We start from the raw sequence: 16,226 nt of genomic DNA, 5'->3' as shown, positions 1-16,226 counted from the left end.
CTTCCTTCCTTCCTTCCTTCCTTCCTTCCTTCCTTCCTTCCTTCCTTCCTTCCTTTCTTCCTTCCTTCCTTCCTTCCTTCCTTTCTTTCTTCCTTCCTTCCTCTTCCTCTCTAAACTTTCTTTAGATTTTTTTTAGTTTATAATTTGCAAAAGTAACAAAATGTAGAATGCAGTCTACATTATGGATTCCCTCCCCTTATCCCAGCATGTTTACCCCATCACCTTTGGGTCGAGTGGATTATAACTGTCTACTAGAGATAGGCAGAAGAGCTTCCCCTACCCCCAACCCTGGGCATTCAACTCTATCTATATATTTACTTCATATATATATTGTCTCTCCTATATGTAGCAGCAAGCACCCCAAGCATCCTTAGGGTTTGCTGCCAGCACAGGTTCTTAGGTCTGCTTTGTTAAAGGAAAGCAACTCAAAATGGGTTAACAAGCTTACTTTAATCAGTCAAACATATATCCTTTACCTCATTCAGGGGAAAAAGGTCAGCACCCCGAACTTCAGAATATACAGACAGAATTATCAAGACAGAAACAGATCAAGTAGACAGATTTCCAAACTGTCCAACCATTACATCCATACCAAACAACATCTGGGTTTTCAAAGCCGGGGGGCTCTGGACAACGGCTTTCCAGAGTTTCATCTGATCAAATCACAGAACATTTCTCAAAGTGAGCCCCAAAACAAAGCTACACATCAGGGCTTATATAGCCTTCTCCTGGCTCAGAGAATGTAACAACCTTATTGACTCACTGCCCAATCAAAAAGTATCTACTGAAAAACAAGCCTCCTACCCCAGGCTCCAGGTGCACTTTGGCCTAAGGGCAGGGAAGATCTTAAAAATTTACATTCCCATTACACTATATTATTATATATATAATATATTATATATTATATAATATATATTATATATAATACCCATATATTGTGTCTGAGAGACATATTGTCTCTCCCAAGAGAGTATAAACTCCTTTAGGTCAGGGACTATTTCACTTTTGGCTTTTTGTTTCCAGTGCTTGGTACATAGTAGATACTTTAAATGTTTTTTGATTGATGTAGCACTTTAAGGTTCACAAATCACTTTGCGTTATACCATTTGCTCATCACAAGTCTGTGAGGTTATGATTATCATCATCATCATTCCCATTTTATATTTCAGGCCACTGAGACCCAGTAAGGTTAAATGACTTCCCCATAGTGACACAAGTAGTAGTTGTGTGGGGTTGGATCTGAACCCAGATCTTCCTGGGTCCAGGTCTTCCCAAGTCTAGCACTACAGCAGCTCTCCATGCCGACTCTCACCTCATTTTAGTGGTTTAACAAGACTAAAATATAGAACAATTTTATAATATTTGTGTCAGAGGCCAGGGTAGCATAAAGTTGCATAGGGGACTCTATCCATATTTACACAATCATAGGAGAACTAACATGGGGTATTAGAAATTTTTTTTCTACTAGAGATGTAGGAAATCAAGTCCACCCTCAGTCACTTACTTGTTGTGTGACCTTGGGCAAGTCATTTAAACTCAATGAGGCCTCAGTTGCCTCATTGTTAAGCAGAAGTAAAAATATCATGCCTAATCCCTTGAAGACCCTTTCTGTCTCCAAGAACTATGATTCTCTAAGTTAATCTTTCCTCTGTTCCAGAGATATTTGTTGTTTTGTTTAGTTGTTTCAATAATATCCAACTCTTTGTTGACCCACTTTGGCAAAGTGGTTTGGCCATTTGCTTCTCCAGTTCATTTTTACAGATGAGGAAACAGAGGCAAACAGGATTAAGTGATTTACCCAGGGACACATAGCCAGTAAGCGTCTGAGGACAGATTTGAACTCAGGAAAATGAGTCTCCCTGACTCCAGGCCTAGCGCTGTATCCACTATGGCGCCATCTAGCTCCCCAGAGATGAGCCAGTGGTAAATTTCCCACTCTACATAACATTTGAGGTTATACTGTGGGGGGAAAAGTGAGAAGAGATGGATAATATTTTATTCTACAACAATCTGCATACCTAAACCTCTTCTCTTCCCTGGGATGCTGCAATGCTAACAAACACTTGCCTCGCATTTTTTACTTCTTTGTCAGCAATACCTGAAGACACAGCCTGTAAATTGATGTAATACTTTTCCTATTACCTCTGCAGCTTGAATAGATTAATCTGAATATAAGTCACATATGCCAGCATGCTCATAAAACAACCATGTCAAGTGTCTGGAGACATTTCGTAAATTTGTCAGGATTTTCCCTTCACCTGGTAGAAAGCTTTCCTCCTCCTAGAATTTGAATTGAGAAATCTCTTCTGCTTACTTAGACTTGTCCTTTGTGTAGGCGGACAGATTTACATGATAGACTAGGTTTATCAACAAGCAGCAATACACTGAAGCTAAATAAACACATTAACCACCTCTTTCCCAAGAGCAGGGGAAAAAAATCCCTTAATATGGATGATTGTAAACATCATGCCTCCTAAGCTGTGCATAACTTCTAGTGGGAGAAAGCTGACAGACACTTATGGGGATAGCAAATGTTCAAGATGCTGTTGGATGTGCAAATGGAGGTTATGAAATTGTGCTGAGTGAAGGATGTTATTAATGGGAAAACATAGCCTATCTTTATATCAGTCAGCAAGCTTTTACAAAGCACATACAATATGCCAGGAGCAGCTTTATTTGTAATGGGAGGGAGAGGGAGAGGCAGAGAAGAGATTCCAAACCTGAAAACAACCCATACATACATCCAACATTTCAGGAGTGGCTGAACAAATTGTGTGTAGCCATTTATGTCATAAAGCCTCCTTCTGGACAGCTTCTTTGACACATGAACTCCTGGGCTCCAGCCTGGGGTATCTCATCTAGTCTTCCTCTGCTCAGGCGAAAGGCAAGGGGAGGTGTTTGGATAGGAACCTGGCATTCAGTGACCCTTCTGCTTGGCCTATATGGAAGGAACAAAGAAGGGCTGACCTTTGGCAAAATGTTAAAGTAGGTAAAATTTGTTTTTCTCTCCCCCTCACCTTCGTTTTTGGTATCTCTGCTCTTCTTTCACCTCTTGCATTTTCCTTTTCTTTGTCTCTTGGAGACCCAATATTCTCATGCTGGTCTTCAGTAGAACATCCCAACCAGGCCTGTATTTCCCCCTAAGGGCCCTGTGCTCTAAAGTTATCATAGGATCTGATATTTACAGATGAACAGGACCTCAGAAGACAGCTAATTTAAGCCTCTCATTTTCTAGATGAAGTAACTGGGGCCCAGAGAGGTTAAGCAACTTATTCAGGGTCACACAGTTACTGAGTGTCTGAAGTAGGATTTGAACCCAGATCTTACCTCTATCGCTATACCACCTAGCTATCTCTTTCTCTATTTTCTCATGTTCTATCTCCCTGCCCTATTCCAACCAAAATTCCTACTCTTTCTGTATATTTTAACTTGTGAGGAAAGCAGAGTGACTAAAGGAATCCAGACTAAGTTAAGAATGATAACTTCCTCTACTTTAACCTTCCTAGATATATGATGCATGAATTGGTGTAACTTCAGGCCATATGGGAAGTATATTTGTGGGCTCCTCCCCTTAAATATGCCACTCAATCTATTTCTTCCAAGGGAATATCTATCCTTGGAAAGGTTGAAAAGAGCATTTGTACCCTCTTCATCCCACCCCTCCTTCCCTACCAAAGGATAAGGACTTATGAACCATTTCCTATTCCCTCTGCATCCTGCATCCTATCTTAGACAACCAGGGAAGATAAGGCAAGTCTCATGTTTTATAGGAATGGGAGAGCGTGGTCCTAGGACCCCAACAGCGATCACTGGTATCTTTATTAGTTACTATAACAAGGAGGCCCAGGGTTACTGAAATGCAACTGAACATAGCCCCCAAACAGCTTTCCGCTCTTCCATTCCCACTCTCCATAGCTAGCCCTAGAGAAGTCTTCTGTATCCCTGCTCCTTCAAGCTTCCCCGGACCCTACCTTTTAATTTGTTCTCCTGGAAGTTAGGCTGTGACTTAGGCCAACTTTCTTCATCTTAGGTTATTTTATAGTGAAGCAGCTCGACCCAGCCCTGACTCACTTTCTGTAGGATCCATCAGAACAGGACGTCTGGTGTTGATCTGGGTTGAGATCTGGGTTGAGATCTGAGCAGCGGGGCTGGCAGGAGGGCCACCAGCTAACTTTTAAAGAAAAATCATTTAGCCTTGAGGCTTTCTACCTCCTTTACTGTACACTGCCTCTAACTATTACAGGGATCCAGGCAGTTATAACAATAGCTGACAGGCTTTTTATATAGAAATTTAGGGTTTATAAAACATTTGTCTTATATTATTTTATTTGACCTACATTATTTATATCTACATCTTATGATCTACATCCCTCTTCTTGCCCTGCATGATCTCATTAACTTGGGATGGGAGTTGGAATAGGAACTATGCGTATTCTTATCTTAAATCTTATAGATGAGGAAACTGAGGTTCATGGATGTCAGTGAGTATTGGGATCCCAGCATAGAACATTGGGTCATAGATGTAGACCTGGAAAGGATCTTAGACATAGGAGAATACAAATTCCTGATTTTAGAGATGAGGACCTTGAGGCTCACAGAGAGGCTGAGTATCTTGTCCAGCTAGAGAGCCAAAAAACGTCTGAGGTAGAGTTTGCACTTGTGTCTTTTAAATTCCCAAGTCCAGCCTTCAAGTGTTCCCTCTCTCCTGCAATAGGGAGGCAGATGGACTGTTTGAGTTGGCAGGGCCAGAGTGATACTCTGTCTACAATTTGTAAAGGCTCCAAAGTGATGTCAGTAACCTGGAAGGTCAGCATATACTTTATAGAACACAGAAGACAGGGTGTCCTGTTCATTCCTCCAAAGTAGTAATTCTTAGTCCTTGAACAAACAAATGACCACTATGTAAAGGTCTTTTGTGAACTCAGGGGAATGGATGATAACTAGCTTATATAGATATAGAAAGGAAACAAAACAACCAGGCTGTGAGGTGCCAGACAGCCAAATAGTTGAACAATTGACTGAATGAGGGGCCCTTGTAATTGACAGAGATATGGGGATAACTCCAAGGCTGTGCTGAAGGGCAAAAGTAAAGAAAACCAATTTCAGCACCCCCTGTTATGGGAAAGCACAGGAGCCAGTTTTTGTGATACAAGTCTTCAGTCTCAAAAAAGCATACCAGGATTTTAGACACTTCTGTTTTCTGCTCATTTTTGCACACACAAATGAGCTAAGCAGTAGAGGGATAAAGTGAATAAGGATAGCAATATTTTGGGATGGAAATCTGTCATACCCTGTCTTTCACATGGGAGGGTCAGTAGTGTGTAAGTGGAGATAAAATATTACTGTTCTTTCAAGATGCTTACACCTGAAGGCTTATTTCCCTCAAGGATATGGTATTAGAGATGGGATTCCTCTTGCTAAAGCAAGGAGTGACCACTCGTCAAGGCCAGAGAGACAATGTAGAAGGTTCATAGGAATTTAGAGATGGAAGGAGATTTGGACATAATCTAGTGCACAGTTGTCAAACATGCAGGCCCTGGGTCTGATGCATCTCCAAGTAGTGAAGAACCGGATTAAAATGAAATTGGAAAATAATTAACAAAATAAACAAAAATAAGATAAAATATAGATAATGTTAATATGTGGTTTTCTATGTTAATATGTATGAGTAGAGATCCTTATACACAGTTTAGTGGTCCCTGTTTCTATTTGAGTCTGACACCACTGACGTAGTGATTTCCCCCTCATTCACAGATGAGGAAGTAGAGAGTTCATGTGATTTGCCCTAGGCAGAAATGAGGAGGGAGAGAATTTTCCTGGAATGGGGGATAGCCAGAGAAAATGCCTGGAGCAAAGAGATGAAGTATCTTGTTCTTGGAACAGGCAGGAGGCTAATGTCACTGGACTGAAGGGATATGGAGGAGTGTAAGATGTAAGGGCAGCTAGGTGGAGCAGTAGCTAGAGCACCCAACCTGGAGTCAGGAAGACCTGAGTTCAAATTCAACCTCAGACACTAGCCGTGTGACCCTGAGCAAGTCACTTAACCCAGTTTACCTTAGTTTCCTCATCTGTAAAATGAGCTGGAGAAGGAAATGGCAAGCCACTCTAGTATCTTTGCCAAGAAAACCCCAAAATGGGGTGACAAAGAATCAGAAATGTCTGAACAATAACAAAGATGTTAAAGAGACTAGAAGGGGAGAGGAGGGCTCTGTTATGAAGAGCTATCAATGCCAAACAGAATTTTGTATTTTATCCTGGAGATGATAAGGAATTACCAGAGTTTATTGACATGATGGGTGACATGTCTGGATCTTTAGGAAAATCACCTTGGGGGCTGACTGGAGGATGAATTGGAGTAGGAAGAGCTTTGAGACAGGCAGATTTCACCAGCAGTCTACTGCAAAAATCCAGGCATTCACCAGAATTGTGGCAGTGTTAGAGGAGAAAAGGGGGCATATCCAAGAGGTATGACAAAGGTGAAATTGATAGGCCTTGGCAGTAGTTTGGATACGGAGGATGAGAGAGATAGTGAGGAATCCAGGATGATTCCTAGGTTGTGAAAGGAGAGAGTAGAAGGAAGGCATTAACCTTTACAATAAGAGAGAAGGTAGAGCAAGGAGGGTTTAGGAGGAAAGAAATGTTGAAGATGTTGGCTGAGTTATTATCAGTGATTTTTGAAAAATCATTGAGACTGGGAGAGGTACTGTATGACACCTTCCTCTTTCAAAGAAAATGTATTTCGCAAATTGTATATGGATATTTGATACTGATTTCTAGTAAAATCCTAGAATAGATTAATGAAGGGGAGGCTTGGAAAGGAAAAAGATGATTGCTAAGAGCCAGAATGAGTTCATTAGGAAAATATTAAGCCAGAGTAACCTCATTTCCTTTTATCATGGAGTTACTAAGCAGATAATTCAGGAAAATGGCATAAAGCATATCAAGAGTTCAATGATAACATTTGACAAAGTTTCTCACAATATCATTATGTATAAGATAGAGAAGTATAGGCTGTATTTGAAACGGATTGCAAGACTGGCTATAAGGCATCGTGATTAGTGAATTAATATCAGAATAGAAGATAATGTAGCGCAGAATACCATAGGGTTCTGCCCTTGGCCTTAGTCTTCTCAATGGTTTGTTACTTTTTTTTTAATGACTTGGATCAAGGCATAGGTGCCATATTTATGAAATTTGTGATTGGCATGAAGCTGGGATGATAGCTAATATAATGAGTGATGGCATTAGCATCCAGACTATCTAAAAAAGCAAAGACAAAGGACTGAAACTAAATTGTAGTGTGGGAATAATAATAATAGTAACAATTAGCATTTACATGTCACTTTAAGATTTACAAAGTGCTTTACCAATATTACCTCATTTTATTCTTATAAGACCCCTGGGAGATAGCTGCTATTAATATCCCTCTTTTACAGATGAGGGGACTGAGCCAGACAGAGGTTAAATGACTTGCCCAGGGTCACACAGCAAGTAAGTTTCTTAGGACAGATTTGAATTCAGGCCTATCCTAACTTCAAGCCCAGTGCTCTATCCACTGTACTACCTAGTTGCCACCATATGGTGTATGGTTGTGTCAGTAAGGGCATTTAACACAGTTTTTGCTACCTTGTGAGCACTTAATAAACATTTGTTGATAGTCTTTGTTATTGCAATGCCTAGTACAGGGTCTTGTATGTAACAGAGGGTTAATAAATGTTTGTTGTACTGAATTGCATTTCTGAATAAAGAGTGGAAGAGGGCAGATTACTTATAGGAAAAGCCAGTGCTATAAAATAAGGGAACACCTAAAGGCCATCACGCTTTCCTGGTCATTGCTGGAATCAATAGTCATTTCTTCACTTACATTTTCCTTAACATCTGTGCCTTATATTTGGACTTCCTTAAACATGGGATTTTTTAACCTCTATCCATTAACCCCCTCTTCAACAGCTCAGTTTTAAGAGGTCTGTGGGTTTTTTTATCTTTGGTTACCAGGTCCAGTCAGGTTCAAAAAACTTGGATATTTTCTTGGGGGAGAGAGAGAGAGACAGAGAGAGACAGAGAGAGAGAGAGACAGAGAGAGACAGAGAGAGAGAGAGAGAGAGAGACAGAGAGAGAGAGAGAGAGAGACAGAGACAGAGAGAGAGAGAGAGACAGAGACAGAGACAGAGACAGAGAGAGAGAGAGAGACAGAGACAGAGACAGAGACAGAGACAGAGAGAGAGACAGAGAGAGAGACAGAGAGAGACAGAGAGAGAGAGACAGAGAGACAGAGACACAGAGAGAGAGAGAGAGACAGAGACAGAGAGAGAGAGAGAGAGACAGAGAGAGAGAGAGAGAGAAATACATCTTAGCATGGAAATTGTATTTGATTTGTGCTTTGGAATATTATTGTAGCTTTTTCATTAAGTGAATCTGTTTCTTGTAGTGTTTGGAGGGTAGGTAGTCAGAGGAAGAGGGTTAACTTGCTGAAATGAATGGTCTTCCAGCCAGGCCTAATTTCTGCAGGCCATTAGGTGGCTGATTTTAGGCACTTGTAGGAGAGCCTGAGTTGCAGCCTTAATCATCATTTGAAACAAGGCACACTGGGGTTCTGGCTTCTGGCTTTCACTGAAGGATTTGTTGAGGTAGCTTAGTATTCTGATTAATTAACTTAAGCTGAGTTTCTATATAAATGCAAATTGATACTTTTCTCTGCCCACTGAGTTATGGGTAAGCAGAGAAATAGGTAATAGGCACAAAAAAAAAAAATCTAAAATTATGCCCTGGACAGACTTCCCAGGAATTTACAGCTCCCAGGGGGAAGGAACCAGGCTCAGTGTGAGAAGGGTTACTCAGACCATGGTCATGTGCCTAGCATCCACAACATTTACTAAGAGCCTGAAACTATCCTCAGCTTGTGTTATTCTGGCAAATAGCAAAATTCTAATGGAATAAGACCATGTATCCAGGGCTCATCAGGAGGATTGGAGGGATAGGAGTCTTTTCCCCCCAAGTCTGAAAAAGAGAGGGAAAAATCCAGTTCCGGTCAATCAGTCATCAAGTATTTATTAATTAAGTGTCTACATGGGGTAGGCACTGGGGATACAAATACAATGACTGGAATAATCCCTTCCCTCAAGGACTTTACATGGAGGAGAGGGGAGTATGTATATGCATACCTATATGTATATAAAGAATAAATACAAATTAGTTAAATGCAAGGCCATTTGAGAGGCAGGACAGTAGCAATTGGGGTGGGAGCAGATCAGGAAAGGTTTCATATAGAGAAGGGAATGATGAGCTGCATATAGCTAGGTCGCTAGCTAGAACATTTATTAAGTGTTTTCTGTGTTCTGTTCTAAGCTCCATTCTAAGATACAAATTGCTGTTGTTATTTGTCCTTTCTCAGAGGTACATTACATCAGGAGGGTGACGTCATGACTTGCAAGTGAAATGGATTTAAGTGAGGCAGGGCTGTGCAAAGTCTCCAGCCTCACTCTCTCCACCAGAGTCATCTGGGTCTAGTGGCCAGATATAGATCAGGACAACTGGAGATGGCCCTGCATGCAGTGAGATACAAATACAAGCAGAAAGATAGTCCCTTCCCTCAAGAAGCTTACCTTCTAACAGGAAAACTATACATACAGGGGAGTCAGAAGCTGGAAGAGGAGAGTACTTAGCTGGGAGGTGAAAGAAAGCTAGGCTGGGGAGGAAGCCCATTTAAGAGTGGAGTTGACATGAAATAAGTGTCAGCTCAGGACATACAAATAAGGACAGCAAGATGCAGGTGGAGGCATCGTCAGGGCAGGGCAGAGCTGCTAGTGAGAGGGAGTCCAGTGAAGCTGTAAATGAAGTGAGCAAAAGGTGGAGGCAAGGGGGAAGGGCATAGGAGATGTCCAGTGCAGGAGATGAATGGTTCCCTGTAGATACAAAAAACCTAGTTATTTTTGTATATTTAAAAGTACATTTTGTTATCGATATACATGTTTGATAAATTTAAGTGATTACATCCCCAGCTTTACCTTTTAATCAATAGTTGACCTGGGCAAGTCACTTTATTTTTCTGAGAATTAGTTTCCTCTTACATAAAATTGTGATAATAATATCTGCCTTACCTGTTACACCAAATTGTTTGGGATTACGTAAATTCAAGTATGAAAAGTGTTTTATAATGATAAATAGTATAGGTATAAATATTTGCAATATAAAATATATATGAATATTTGCTATATATACAAATATTATACAAATGTTTGTAACATATAATCATATATATATTTTTGTATTGGTTATTATTACTATGAAGTGTTGCCATACCTCTGTGGGTACTGCCAAGTCCACAAGTAAGTTGTTTCCCATGAGTTATTTCAAGGGTTCCTAGAAGGCCTCTTTTTCTAAATATATCTCCTGTACAAGCCTGAAATTCTACCACAGGCGTTTCACTTCTTTGACTCTTTCAACCATAGATAATAAACTCCTGGAGGGCACACATAGTCCCTTTTGTTTATACATTCCAGCACCTATTTGTACCTGACAAGTAAGAGGTGCTTTGCAGAGTTTGTGTCCGTAGCCCTGGATGGGAATGACTGAAGTCTTAAGCACAGTTATTAGCTACCACCTCGGAGAAAGATTAAAATTCTGGCACATGCAAGGAAGGGGTCAAGTCACCATTTTGCCAAGAATAGCTTGGTCCAGGAGTCTTCTCCCTGCATTGGAGTTTGATAACTTTGTCTTTTCACTTTCTGCAGGTAGCACCAGAGTGCTTTGTAATCACCTGGCTTCTTCTGCTTTGGTCCTGGACTCACTTCAAAGCAGGGCTTGTCTTTGCTGAGTTGCCAAGTGGGCCAGCGTTAATGGGCTTTCACTCTCGGGAGGCTCCCCCAGGCCCTTTATTGTTGGGGTTGGAGGTACAAACCCTTCCTTCTTCAGCAGGCCTTGGGGAATAAGCCAGCTCAGAATTGCTGAGTAAATAACCCACTATTTGTGCTTCTCCAAAGCAGATAAGGGTTTGAAGTTGGAAGCCTTTGAGGCATATGCTGGGTGCAGCTGAAGCTGACGTGGCCTTGCAACGTGTCTAATGCTTACAGGATCCTGGCTCTAGTGACTTCAGAGGCCTCCTAGGCCAACTTCCTCATTTTGCATTTGAAGAAATTAAGGCCTATGAAGTGACTTGCTCAAAATCAAACAAGTAATGAGATGAATATTTTCTAATTTAATAAGTAGCTTTTGACAGCTGCTGTGGCCTGAAAAGTTCATCCCCAGAACCTCCTGCTGCCCCACCCCCAGCCACTTGAGGGATGAATCTTTATGAATTTAGCTTACCTCAGACAGCAGGAATATAGCCTGTTCTTTGGGGGATTTGGGCTTATCTGGAGTAGCCTGCCAGGGTCATTTCCTCCTTCTAATGAGAAGCTAAAGAGGACTTTGGTTCTGGTATATATATATATATATATATATATATATATATATATATATATATAGGAATGTAGTCAAAAATTTTCTTTTATTAAACTTCTAGGATGTGTAAGACACTATGCTAAATACTACAATTACAAAGACAGAAACATGTGTCAGCCCTTTACAAAGAATGGCAAGAGTGCTGGATTTGGAATCTGATGTTCTGGGTGCAAATCCTTTCTTTGTACGTTCATGGACAAGTCATTTCTTCAGAGGAGTGGGCCTCAGTTGTCTCCTTTGTAAAATGATGATAGTTCCTGACTAATGAAGGATAAAACACGGACACAGATCAGCCAATGGGAAGTCCTTCCAAGGGAGAGATTACTAACAACTAGGGGGAGGGGAAAGAAATCAAGGAAGGCCTTGTAGAGAAGGTGACCTCTCATTTATTACTATGGGAATGAGGTGTTCCAAGTAAGTGAATTTTCCTAAATAATTGAATGTTTCTCCTTTAAATTCCAAGTGTTCATCTTAACCACCCTGTATTCTACAGTTAGCAAACATTTACTTACCATGTATAAGGCACAATGTCAGGTGGCTTCACTCTTGTCTTCTGTAGCAAAGTCGACATTGGAGCTTCTATTTGATCCTGAGTAATAAATAATAATAGTAATAGTAATAATAATAAAATTATCACTAACATTTAAATAGCACTTACTGTATACCAAGCACAGTGCTAATCACTTTACAGATATTTAATTTGATCCTCAAAAGAACCATGCAAGGTGGATATTACTATCCCCATTTTACAGTTGAGGAAATTGAGGCAAACAGAGATTAATTGACTTACCCACAGTCACACAGCTGGCAACTAAGGCTAGATTTGAATTCAGATCTTTATGACTCCAGGCCCAGAGCTCAATCCACTGTGCCACTTACTTGCCCTTTTAGGCCTAGCTATTATTCTGCCTGGGGAAAAATTTTTTTGAAACCTAAGAACCTGGCAGGTGCCTTTCACACAGTAAATACTTGAACTGACCCAGGGAATGTCAGTATCTGGTGCTTCCACTACAAGTACTTGGGTCCACAAGACTCAAAGCATCAGCCCATTTAATCTGCATTGTAAAAGATACATAGAGGATTTGCATCTAAATTTAAGGAGAGTCAAGAGACTACCTTCTACCGGTGGGCCATTTTCCCAAGGACCTGTAGAGTCTTTGGCTCTTAATCTTGATAGTTTCCTTCACCTTCTCCCTTGCACCCTCAAATAGTAGGTCTTCTCACCTCTGCTAGTGTCACTGTCCTGAAGTCCCTACCCATCCTCTCTCTGATGGGCTTGTTTCCATGGGCTTCCCAGTCTAGCTGTCCTCAGCAGATGGTGCTCATGACCTCTTCTCCACATGGCCATCTAGTGATGACCCTGGTGTGGCAATGACCGCTGCTACAACTCTTGGCATGAGTGCCTCTGGCCTTCTGAGACTTTCTGTTTTTATACGATGGGGGTCTCATTTTCCCCTTCTAGGGTCTCTTCAGGGTGCAGTGGAAACACCTGCTCTCTTGGACTGGTTGAACACAGCTCTCTTTCATTTGGATTTGGATCCATGTGAATCACTACCATTTGCTTTTTCCCTCTTCCAGCACTTGGGTAATGTGCCTGCATGAGTATGTTCCCTGTAACCTTTGAAGGGACTCTCCTACTTTCTCACCATTGGCCTTTGTTTTATATGGTCTGTGGAATTTGGTCTGAGTTATGCAAATTGCCATGGGTCACTTCTTGAAAAATCTTCAAAAGGGAGAGGGAAAGATCTGTAAGGAAGTCACATTCCACTGATCCCTCTCTCCTCCTTCTACTCTATACTGATGAAATGTCTGGTAGCCTTGAGTTAATCAGAATACTGAACAGAACATTCTATTCTCAACCATTCTGAATAAATCAGCATTTACTTTGCTTATCTTAGAGCCTTTTGGATAATAGGTATGGAATCAGAAAGCCATACTAACATGACTCATGTGGAAATATGTTTTGCATGGCTTCACATGTATAATTGATATAATATTGCTTTTGTACTCAAGGGGCAGGGTGTGGCATGGAGGGAAGGAGTGAATTTGGAGCTCAAAATTTTAAGAAATGAGTGTTAAAAGGCTTTAAAAATGTAATTGGGAAATATTTAACAAAATAAAATAAATAAAAATATCAAAGTTTTTTTTTTAAGCTGTGCTAAAGGTACCATAGTGTAGCTTTGTAGACTTGAAAGGACCTTGAACTTATCCAGTTCAATCCTTTCATTTTACAGATGACCCTGAGGTCCAGCAAAGTTACATAATTTACCCAGGATCACATGAGTACTAAGCAGAAGAGCTGGAATTCAAACTCAGGTTCTGTAACTCCAAATACTGCATGTTTTCACCTATAGCACGTTATCTCCCATAACTATTCTTATATAAAATGTGGATTGTATTACCTATACAATGTAAAAGTATCAGGGTAAAGATCAAGTGAAAAAATGTATGTAAGGCACATTGTAAAATCAATGTGCTATCCAAATGTGCTTGTATAATATAATACATCCAAATACCTCATGTGACATTGCTCCAGCTGACAATACTTTGAAATGATGTCATGAATGAATTATAAGCTCTGGAGTGCCTGCTCCTGGCCACACCTCGGGGCAGAACTGCTGATGGGACCTGTCTTGGATAAACCAGGGCTAAGGGCTCTCCAGCTAGCAAGCAGGCAAAGGCAGCAGGTGGAAGGTTCCTGTCTGGAGAGGGGCCAGAAGGATGGGATTGGCTGAGAGAAGTACCAGGCTGGTTACCAGGGATACAGGTTGCTAAAGCAGAAAAGACAGAGGCAAAAGTAGGGTTTCAAGTGAAAGTGTGAATTGATACCAGACCATCACAGTGCCTTAAGGACAGAAAATGGGACATTGTTTAGATCAAACAGAAGTTCATCGAATCATAAATTTTGTGTTGTATGGGATATTAGAGGCCATCTTGTCCAACTCTCTCATTTTTTAGATAAGGGAACTAAAGCCAAGAAGGATAAAGTTGACTAATGAAAACTCACAAAGGTAATAAGTAGAAAAGTCAGAATTTGAACCAAATTTGACTCCAAATCCAGCAATCTTCCCATTGGTCAATAATTTTTTTTGGGGGGGGGTGCTTTTTGGAGGGCAGTTGGGGTTAAGTGACTTGCCCAAGATCACACAGCTAGTTTTTGTGTTAAGTGTCTGAGGCCGAATTTGAACTCAGGTCCTCCTGACTCCAGGGCTGGTGCTCTATTCACTGAGCCACCTAGTCACCCCCAATAATTTTTACTAAGGTCATTAGGTAGCATAGTGGATAGAGTGCTGGACCTGGAGTTAAGGAGACCTGAATTCAAATCTACCTTCAGACACTTATTAACTGTGATGCTGGGAAACTCATTTAACCTCTATCAGCCTCAATTTCCTCAACTATAAAATGGAGATCTTTTTATTGCCTACCTCTCGTAGTTATTTTAAGGATAAAAAGGGGCAGATAGTTAGTGTAGTGAACAGCACCTGACCTGGAGTCAGGAGGACCTAAGTTCAAATGTGACCTCAGACACTTGACGCTTACTGTGTGACCTTGGACAAGTCACTTAACCTCAATTGCCCTGCCTTCTCTCAAAAAAAAAGGATAAAATGAAATGATATTTGTAAAAGCATTTGTCTGACACATGATAGGAACTTAAATCCTTATTCCTTTCCATTCCCCTTTATGCCAGGGCTCTGTAGATCAGTCCCACTGAAAAGCAAGTTTTCCATAAATTAAACTTTGAATGAACTTTTAATTCCCCGGTTGCTGGTAGCCTCAGAGTAAATGGCCATCATGGCGGGAGACAGTGGTACTGTGAGACCATGAAATCCTGTGGTAACATCGTTTGGTCAGTTATCCAAATCACATGGTTGCTATGAAGCTGTCCCCTACAACAATGTTTCATCTAGCCACTGTGCTTTCTCAGAACTGGTTTAAAATATTAGGGAGAGAATTGTTGTTAAACACTTGTGTTCATTTGGGGCTTTTATTCCTGGGTACTGGTGCCTACCAGAAGCTTTTAGCTCTAGCAAGTCAGGAAGGTTTCTTCCATTTAAGCGTGACTGGCACAGCTATCATGCAGTAGTTAAATACAACAGGCTTTGGGGGGGGAAAAAAAAGTAGATTCCCTTTCAAGGAAATCCCTGTGACACCTGAAAGCCTGTTGGCTCACCCTCATAGATGGCTTCCAAAACTACCTGCCAAATAGAGATGAAGAACTTGGCAGCCAAATGTTGGATCCCAGCAGGTCTTTTCAAGGACTGGCCATTTCTCTAATAATTAGCAAGAGTGCTCCATCTGACTCAAAAGTGACAAAGATAAAATTTTCAATTCACCTTGCTACTTTGTAAGAAGTCTCTAAGCCCCCTGGGGCAGGATATATGATCTTAACCTCCCTGGGACCTCATACATTGGTATCTCCTCTGGCTTTTGTTTTTACTTTGGTCCTGGTGAAATTGCCACAAGGAAATTAAATAAACCATGGGGCCTTACCTCCACCAACCTTTCCTTTCCCATCCTGAAATGTAAAATAGTTTTTTAAACAAAAAGTTTGTCCCTGGAGATATTCCACAATTTGGGAATGCAAGCAATAAGCTTTTCTTAGCTGATTGTAATATATATCACTTGTTCTAGATTGGCATAGTACTTAAATCAAGTAATCAAAAAGAATTTATTTACTGTTTACTGGGTGTTCAAATATTGTGCTGGGCACTAGAGATACAAACAAAAAAGTGGTATAATCCCTGCCCTTAAGGAACTTACACTCTAAAAGGAAATATAACACAAAA

At 40.7% G+C, this 16,226-nt stretch overlaps 1 protein-coding gene across 3 annotated transcripts in view; it reads left to right on the top strand.

Annotated features, from left to right (window-relative positions):
• CYSLTR2 (cysteinyl leukotriene receptor 2) overlaps positions 1-16,226 on the top strand; it is a 114,280-nt gene that overhangs the window by 13,877 nt on the left and 84,177 nt on the right. For 2 of the 3 annotated variants that reach the window (XM_069063657.1, XM_069063658.1), the window contains exon 1: positions 2,737-2,985. The exons of the other annotated variant lie outside the window; for it this stretch is intronic. The gene's annotated coding sequence lies outside the window, so the exon portion shown is untranslated. Of the gene's footprint in view, positions 1-2,736; positions 2,986-16,226 lie in introns of those variants that run through there. 3 annotated transcript variants of the gene reach the window in all.

Source organism: Petaurus breviceps, unplaced genomic scaffold, assembly GCF_028583685.1.
Source record: "Petaurus breviceps papuanus isolate PSGF00001 unplaced genomic scaffold, PetGlider_PUasm1.0 90594, whole genome shotgun sequence".
NCBI lineage: Eukaryota > Metazoa > Chordata > Mammalia > Diprotodontia > Petauridae > Petaurus > Petaurus breviceps.
Note: the sequence above shows the minus strand (reverse complement) of the source record. Positions and strands in the feature narration are given on the sequence as shown.